At 37.7% G+C, this 10000-nt stretch overlaps 1 protein-coding gene across 1 annotated transcript in view; it reads right to left on the reverse strand.

The window, feature by feature from the left end:
* lcp1 (lymphocyte cytosolic protein 1 (L-plastin)) overlaps nucleotides 1-7329 on the reverse strand; it is a 19479-nt gene extending 12150 nt beyond the window's left edge. The window contains exon 1 of the mRNA XM_056466030.1: nucleotides 7241-7329. The gene's annotated coding sequence lies outside the window, so the exon portion shown is untranslated. The remainder of the gene's footprint in view (nucleotides 1-7240) is intronic.
* Between the last annotated feature and the right edge of the window lie 2671 nt (nucleotides 7330-10000).

Here is a 10000-nt window from a genome sequence, read left to right on the forward strand (position 1 = left end):
TTTAAGTGCAACGTCTGTTTTTAAATCAGACAATAAATGGCTTCAGGTACAATTATTCATCATAATGTGAATAAATGGCTGCTTATATTTTAGTTTAAAATGTATTGAATCATTTTTATAGTATATTATTACACACACTCATGCACACACATGCATATATACACATATATAGAGTTTTATTTATTTAGCCTAAGCAGACAAGAGGGCGTGCAAATCATACACTGAAAACTTAGTACTAAGTTTGGTGAACTGAACAGTTTAAGTATAATCTACAAAACCAGCAAGTGAAATGAACTTAAATATGCAAGTTTTGAGTCCATTACTCATTTAAATTGAGGCAACGAGTTCACTCAATTAATTGAGTTCAGTCCACTTATTAGGGTTTTCAGTTTACATTAAGTAAATGATTCTGAATGTTCTCTGCTTGGGCTAAATGACTAAAATCTATCTGCTATTTCTCTATTCTTTCTCCTCTATCTTCATGTGTTCATGTTTTATCACCACTTAAATGCAGACAGGCCTCATCAAAACTGACAGTACATAATCCATAACACAAAATATTAGACTAGATATTCTTCAAGACACTAGTATTCAGCTTAAAGTGACATTTAAAGGCTTCACTAGGGTAATTAGGGTAAAGTTAGGGTAATTAGGCAAGTCATTGTATAACAGTGGTTTATTCTGGAGACAATCCAACACTAATATTGCTGAAGGAGGATAATAATATTGAGCAGAGCAGATTTTAAAAACATTTAAGATAGTTTTAATGCCACTAAAACTCTAAATCAGACGTTCTCCAGAGGAATGATATAATAGGAGACACTGTAAAACATCTCCTGCACTGTGAGAAATATCTGTAAATGAGCAGTTTTCTGTGCTTCGGGATTCATGTTTTTAATTCTCCTTCTTTAATTCTGCTTGTGAATTTCCTTTTAGGATCTTGATCTTTCCTGCAACACGCTTTAAGCTGTAAAAGTTAGAAGAGAAGTGTGTGTTCTGCACATGTGTAATAGTGTTCAGTGCTGTATTGTGTGTGTTGGTGTTGTATATTACACTACAGAAACCTTGTAATAAACATTTTCTGCTATTCTACAGACTCATTCCTCTAGATATTATTAATTATACATTATATTAATATTTTAAACCACTAAAATGTCAGTAAAAGTCACTTTATTAATCTGTAGAGCTGAATTTTCAGCATCAGAAGTGGACAGAGCAGAGATCAACATCCCATAATGCAGTTCACCACCGCTAATAAACCCAGAAACTGTTGATTAACAGATATTAACAGTATATTAATGATGATGACTGACAGAAGCATCAAGCACACACACACACACACACACACCTGAGCAGCACTGACAACACACACCGCTGTTTTACACCTGTCACTATGCTGACACACAGGTGTCTGTAGCTCCGCCCTCTTCTGAAAAGAGCCCAATCTCATTTGCATTTAAAGCGACAGTCACCAAAACACCACAATTAGAATCAGAGCCTGAGAAAGCCAGTTTCAGAGAACTGGAGGACATTATCTGTGTGTTATTCTCAGCTCACACACACACACACACACACATACAGTATAAAGGTGCAGAACAGTCTTTCAGTGTGTGAGGGAATTCCTCTCGAGTTTTGCACACACTGTAGAATGATTAATATGCTGGTGTGTGTCTTCTGGACCGAGTGTTTATTCATTAGTAGTGTGTCAGAAGGCTCTCCGCTCTGAAAACTCCAGCTGTTAATCTCATTTATCTTTGAGCTAAAGCAGCCGATGAGATCATGAGCTCCACTTCCTCTTCCTGAAGCAGTCGGAGAGACTTTACACTGTTATTGAGGAGTGTTCAACGGTAAATACTGCGTCTGTTTTAATTCACTTATTAATGCCTAATTACCCTAACTTTACCCTAATTACCCTAGTGAAGCCTTTAAATGACACTTTAAGCTGAATACTAGTGTCTTGAAGAATATCTAGTCTAATATTATTTACTGTCATCATGACAAAGAGAAAATATGTGTGTGTGCATGCATGTGTGTAGTGTGTGTGTCTGTGTGTGTGCGCATATGTGTGTTCGTGTATGTTTGTGTGTATGTTTGTGTGTGTACATGTGTTAGGTATGTGCGTGCATGCGTGTGTGTAGTGTGTGTGTATATGTGTCTGTGTATGTTTGTGTATGTGTGTGCATGTCTGTGTGTATATGTCTGTTTGTGTGTGCGCATATGTGTGTGTGTGTGCGTATGTTTGCATGCCATGCATGTGTATGTGTGTGTGTCTCTGTGTTTGTTTGTGCATTTGTGTTTGTGTGTGAGTTTGTGTGTGCGTGTGTGTGCATGTGTGTGTAGTGTGTATATGTCTGTGTTCTGTGTGTGTTTGTGTGTATGTGTGAGTGAGTGCATGTGTGTGTGTTTGCATATATATGTGTGTTTGTATGTGTATGTGCATGTGTGAGTGTGTGTGTGTGTATGTGTGTGCACGTATGTTTATGTGTGAAGTGTGTGTCTGTGTATATGTGTGTGTGTGTGTGTGTGTGTGTGTGTGTGTGTGTATATGTGTAAGTGCGTGCGTGCATGTGTGTATGTGCGTGCATGCGTGCGTGTGTGTGTGTGTGTGTGTGTGTGTGTGTGTGTGTGTGTATGTGTGTGCACGTATGTTTATGTGTGAAGTGTGTGTCTGTGTATGTGTGTGTGTGTGTGTGTGTGTGTATGTGTAAGTGCGTGCGTGCACGTGTGTATGTGCGTGCATGCGTGTGTGTGTGAATGTAACTGTTGAAACAGTGTATTTCTGGCATGTGAACCGCTGTGTGGGAGTTATAATGAAGCGCTGAATATGCAAATGTGAGTGATGTCAGTGGAATAATCAGATGTGCATTTGCATGTGCAGAACACACACAGATTATAAGCTCAAATCTGCTGCTGTGTTCTGTTGAGCAACACACACACACACACACACACACACCCACACGCTGCTGCGTTCTCCATCCTCTTCCTCTCTCTGGGGGGTTTCGGGTGGTTTGACCCACTAATTCCCCCTGAAGGACATCAACACGTGACGTGTGGGCTCAGCGCTTGAATTAGTCAGATACAGTAAGCTCTGATCTGTTTATTAAAGTAAAATCACTTCAAATAATTGATCGTATAGATCGGACCACCCCTCAGTCGGGCTGCACAGTATCTATAGTTTCAGCATCATCACAGGATCTGCAGTGTTGACGTGAGATTAGAATAAAACACACGCACAGTTGGACACTAATACACTGTAAAAGCTAAACTACTGTGTCTCCTTATTATTTTACAGCACAGTTTCATATAGAGTTGATTTTGGGTTGATATTGGGTTGATTTTGGGTCGTGCAGATGCTGAATATTGTTACTGCATCCTGTAGTGAATGTGGGAAGATCTGAATTTAGCCTTCTGAAACCTGCAGATCCACACACACTCTTTACTTCTCTTGTTTGGTTGTACGTGCAGCCTGACGGTGAAGCCACATTAGATGCAGAGCTTGTGTTTTAACAGACACATGTGTTCACACGTGGAACAGAACAATAATAAGTTCATCCATTCATCAGTGCGGGAGTGCAGACTCATCGCCATTTTGTTTTATATCAAATTTAGATCCTCTGTGAGAGCTGAAGATCACAGTCCAGAAATGAGGAGATCTGCAGAATTAATCCCTCAACACACTGAAAACTGCAGATGTTTGATTAAGAAATGAGATGTGATTGAATTAAATAGAGTCTGTCAGATCTGTCTGTTACAGTAATGTCTCCTCCAGGATGCTGTACAGTGATATATCTGTGCAGATACAGTACATTAATCTAACACAACACTGAAGATCACAGAACAAACATCTCTAATTAATATACTAAATAAAATATGACAGATAATGTTCAGAAACAGGAAAAATTCAAGAGAAACGTGGTGAATTACAGACGTATTTGTTTTGCAGTCACTCATATAAATGTCGGATCTTTCTATTCCTGAAGATGTTCGCTGAGCAATCTCTTATATTCATCAATAAACCTGATTAATAAAACTGATCTGTTCAAATGAACCACAATATATTGTTTTTTAAAATCCACTTTTCCATATTTCCTGATTCACGTTTTTATTTTCCCCTGTTTATTCCTGCTGTTGAGCTGCATTATGGGATCTTGATCTTTCTTCCACCAGCTTTTAACCTTGATAAGTGTATAAGTGTGTGTTCTGCACGTGTGTAATAGTGTGCAGTGCTATATAGTGTGTGTTGGTGGTGTATATTACGCTACAGAAACCTTGTAATAAACATTTTCTGCTATTCTACAGACTCATTCCTCTAGATATTATTAATTATACATTATATTAATATTTTAAACCACTAAAATGTCAATAAAAGTCGCTTTGTTAATCTGTAGAGCTGAATTTTCAACATCAGAAGTGGACAGAGCAGAGATCAACATCCCATAATGCAGTTCACCACCGCTAATAAACACACTTGTGAATCACAGAATATGGAGGCTGATATTAGGCAGATATTTTCTACAGTGTTGCACATGCATTGCACAAATTATTATTACAAAAAAAGATCCTCCTGATAGTCAGTTTTTAGAATCGCACACTGCGTTATACACCGTGTGTGTGTGTGTGTGTGTTGATGCAGCGTTTAGAGCAGAGGTGTGAATATAGAACGTCTCTAGCTCGACCACAGCTTCCGGTTTCACTTTAGCAACAGCGCTCGCTCAGCTTCACTTCTGCTTCAGCTCACAGAAAACCCACACACTGACTCAAACACACACACACTGTGCATGCACACACACTCATTTACATACAACAGAAAGGACAGTAATCTTCTGAACGGCTCAGGAAAACCTTTGAATGTTTTAGTAGCGTTAACTTTAGTTTCTAATCGTTCTGGGTTATCTGCTTCATTACTGCAGGATCGTTACATTATTAAAAGTGTTAATTAGTTGACTTTACGTGATACAAGTGAGTAAACCTGTTCCATTAAAGGGTTTAGTTGACTTTAAAAGAGATTAGTTTTACTTTAGAAGTGATTAGTTGACAGATTTGTTGACTTTAAAAGCATTCAGTAAGTGATTAGTCGACTTTGGGAGTGATTGGTTGATTTTAGGGACACTTAGTTGACTTTAAAAGCATGTAGTTGAATTTAAAAATGCTTAGCAGACTTTACAAGTCAACTAAACTCTTTTAAAGGGATTGGTTTACTCTAAAGGCTGAATTTTAAAGCAAGTAGCTGATTTTAAAGCCTATTAGTTGACTATTAGTTGACTTTGAAAACACTTTGTTGACTTTGGTTGGCTTTAAATGTGGTTGATTCATTTTAAAAGGTGATTGGTTGATTTTAAAAGTGATTAGTTGACTTTTAAAGGCTATTCGTTGACTATCAATTGACTTTGAAAGCCATCAGTTGACTTTAAGGTTGTCTGGTTATCTTTTAATGCGATTGGTAGACTTTAAAAGGTGATTGCTTGGTTTTAAAAGTGATTAGCTGACTTTAAAGCCTATTAGTTGACTATTAGCTGACTTTGAAAGCGATTAGCTGACTTTAAAAGGGTTTGGTTGACCATTGGTTGGCTTTAAAAGTGATTAGCTGACTTTAAGAGGGTTTGGTTGACCATTGGTTGGATTTAAAAGTGATTAGTTGACTTTAAAGCCTATTAGTTGACTATTAGCTGACTTTGAAAGTGATTAGCTGACTTTAAGAGGGTTTGGTTGACCATTGGTTGGATTTAAAAGTGATTAGTTGACTTTAAAGCCTATTAGTTGACTATTAGCTGACTTTGAAAGTGATTAGCTGACTTTAAGAGGGTTTGGTTGACCATTGGTTGGATTTAAAAGTGATTAGTTGACTTTAAAGCCTATTAGTTGACTATTAGCTGACTTTGAAAGTGATTAGCTGACTTTAAGAGGGTTTGGTTGACCATTGGTTGGATTTAAAAGTGATTAGTTGACTTTAAAGCCTATTAGTTGACTATTAGCTGACTTTGAAAGTGATTAGCTGACTTTAAGAGGGTTTGGTTGACCATTGGTTGGATTTAAAAGTGATTAGTTGACTTTAAAGCCTATTAGTTGACTATTAGCTGACTTTGAAAGTGATTAGCTGACTTTAAGAGGGTTTGGTTGACCATTGGTTGGATTTAAAAGTGATTAGTTGACTTTAAAGCCTATTAGTTGACTATTAGCTGACTTTGAAAGTGATTAGCTGACTTTGAAAGTGATTAGTTGACTTTACAATGGTTTGGTTGAACATTGGTTGGCTTTAAAAGTGATTAGCTGACTTTAAGAGGGTTTGGTTGAACATTGGTTGGCTTTAAAAGTGATTAGTTGACTTTACTTTTGAAAAAAAAATGAGTAAAGCTATTGCCTTACAATTATATAAGTAAATTAAATATTTGCATAATTATAAAAAATTAAGTAAATAGTTAAGTAAGTAAATTAAGTAAATGTAACAGTTCCAAATTGCAACAGGTTTACTCAGCTTTTGAAGGTAAAGTCAGCTAATAACTTTTCTACAGTCTACTCTGAAAGATCTTTCTGGAACATGAAGTCAGTTTTAGACGATTTTGATGAACGTCAGACTCAGGAAAATGAACGTTTCGAGAGTATCGACGCCATCTTTTAATGCTTTCTATTACTCATGTGTTGTCAGTTTCGACACTGTAAAGAAACGCTGAGTTATTGCAACCTAGCATTAGCTCAAATATGGACAAACCCAACATTGGGATCATTTTGAAAACTACCCAACAGTTTTCAGAGTGCTTCAATATTCTCCTTGATTCTCTGATATACAGCTCTTTGCCATTGTAAAATAACCACGACTTTGACCATTACACAGAAACTTCCTCTAAAGCGTTGCTGGAAGAACGTTTGTGTGAACATTGCCAGAACATTCTGAGAACAATCTCTATTAGCAGCGATGTAGATATGATTATCATGTAAAAACAGAGATGTTAGAGGACATGTGGAAGACACGTGTACACACTAAGACTCTCTGCGGCTCAGACTCAACAGTGTGTTGCATTAATATTCATATGAAGCAGAAAGAGAGTGTTAAAGTTCAGCGGAGAGCAGCAGATTTGAGAAAGACACTCATGTGCCCTATACTGAGACACTCAATCAGTTCATATGATCATCACTGAAGCCTCCTGTCAGCCTGTTTCTGACTTATACAGTCAGATTTGAGCATCACTGAGCTCCCAGTGTGATGATGAAGATGATGATGATGAAAATAAAGAGTGTTTCTTACCTGCAGATGGACGCTGGTCTTCAGATTCTGCTTCTGCTCTTTTCTGTGGTGCTGCAGAGACTCTATTCAAATAAGAGAGGAAGGAAGTGACATACAGCGGCCTACACACACACACACACACACACACACACACAATCACACACACCAGCGCAAACAGGAACATACACACGCATGTCTTTATAAGGTAAAACTTTTGACATGAGGCTTGTCTCACTGCTTATGACACAATTCTGAGATTTGACAACACTGAGGTTTGATCTTCAGTGTGTTCCTCATGTTTCCACACCATCCAGACAATACTCTGTTTAGATGGAGGATTTCTGTTCAACAGAACATTTCTTCAGCACATTTATAATCAGAATAACTCATCTCTAATAACTGATTTCTTTTCTCTTTGTCATGATGACAGTAAATAATATTAGACTAGATATTCTTCAAGACACTTCTATACAGTTTAAAGAGACATTTAAAGGCTTCACTAGGGTAATTAGGGTAAAGTTAGGGTAATTAGGCAAGTCATTGTATAACAGTGGTTTATTCTGGAGACAATCCAACACTAATATTGCTGAAGGAGGATAATAATATTGACCTTAAAATGGATTAAAACTGCTTTTATTCTAGCTGAAATAAAACAAATAAGACTTTCTCCAGAAGAACAAATATTCCTGAATCTGTTCAACATCATTTGGGGAATATTTACAGAAGAATAAACATTACACAGGGGGTGAATAATTCTGCCCTCAACTAAATATAAATACTATAGTCTTTGGTAACACTTGATTTTGAGTGAAGTGTTCCTCCTGCTTACTACAGTAATCCTAATTAAATATGTACGATGACATGCAGTTAACCCTTAAGCTAACCCTAATCATTAATAACACTCAGTATTTTTATTATTATTATTTTTAGGGGTTTTAACATTTATTTTGACAGGACAGTAGAGAGAATTGGGGAGCAGAGAGAGGGGAAGGATCGGTGTAAGACCTCGAGGTGGGAATCGAACACCAGAGTGCATGTGTCGGTGCACTTTCCACTACCGACAATAACACTCAGTATTTAATAGAGGAGTTACACTCGGACTAAATATAATAACGTGTAAAACATTCTGAAAATGTTAGCATAAACACCAGATTGAAGGAAATAATGCTTGATGAATAATATCTGCTTCAGTTCGCACATTAGCAAACAATGCAGTGCACGAGCCACAGTAATGGGTTTCTCTTTTCCTGTTGTCAGAATCATCAGAATATTAAAGGTCACGTTCTGTGAAGACTTACAATAATGTCCTGCTGTTTGTCTGTTTGTTTGGACTTTATTAATCCCAAAGGGAAATTGACATGTCACAGCGGAGCTCTCTGTGCTGTTAGAGAAATAGAGAACATCACATGTATATGAAGGTAATCATATTAATAAATGATATTCATACTGCACACACTAGTCTAAAACAAAGAGCAGACACTAGTCCATATCTACAGTATTAATGCGGTTCTAATACAGCATCATTCATCTAGTTTGACTTTGCTTATACAATCTGATCACTGCTGGTAAAGATGACTTCCTGTGTCGCTCCCTGTAACACCGGAGCTGATGTAATCTCGAGCTGAAAGAGCTTGCACACGCTTGGACTGTGTCAAAGAGGATGACAGTCATCATGCTGACAGATTAGTCCATCATTCCATCATGTGCAATCTCTTCTATAGTGGATAATGCACACCGCTCAACAGAACCTGCCGGCTGCAGACCTGGTGCAGTGCAATCTGAGCTGCATCCAATGCTTTTTAATGAGTTCACACACAGTCACACACAGTTGGGTTTAGGGGTGGGGTTAGGTGCCACGCCTCCTTTTTAAAATCGTACAATTTCGTACAACTGAACTACGAATTAGCCACTAAACTGACAAAACGTAAAATACCTGCGTTTCCTGGTGAGATCAGGCTGGATAATCTCATTGGTAAAGGTAAATGTGGTAACAGATATATTAGAAATGTGTTAAAGTAGAATCATCCACCATCTTCACCAGTCTTCTGCTCATCTAAACTTGGGAACATTGAGTGGAAGAGAGTATGGCTACTAACACATACACGTTAATAGGTAATAAAGTAGGACAGGTATCTTAACATTACACACAGAATTGATCCTGTAAACGAATTATTCGTTTATTCGAAGCGGATCGAGAAATCTCTCATCTGTTGCTCGCCTGTTTATAACACACTAAAACAAACAAACAAACAAACATATGAAGCTTCATGTCAGTTTCATTTGATCAAATCAATGTTTTATTATTATTATGATCTTACCTATATATTTACACCCCTGGCATCTGTTTATACTTTGATTGTGTAACTAATATAATTTCTCTCATTTTTATTTTGTTTTATTGGTTCATTACTGTTGTGAGGTGTCTATTCTTCTACTAAGTTTGTACATATTTATTCATTCATTTTCTTTTCGGCTTTATTAATCAGGGGTCGCCACAGCGGAATGAACCGCCAACTATTCCAGCATATGTTTTATACAGCGGATGCTCTTCCAGCTGCAACCCAGTACTGGGAAACACCCATACACACTCATTCTCTCTCACACACACACACACACACACACACACACACACACACTCTCACACTACGGTCAGTTTAGTTGATCAATCCCCCTATAGCGCATGTGTTTGGACTGTGGGGGAAACCGGAGCACCTGGAGGAAACCCACACCAACACAGGGAGAACATGCAAACTCCACACAGAAACACACACTGACCCAGCC

The sequence above is a fragment of the Danio aesculapii genome, chromosome 9, assembly GCF_903798145.1.
Source record: "Danio aesculapii chromosome 9, fDanAes4.1, whole genome shotgun sequence".
In the NCBI taxonomy this organism is placed as follows: Eukaryota; Metazoa; Chordata; class Actinopteri; order Cypriniformes; family Danionidae; genus Danio; species Danio aesculapii.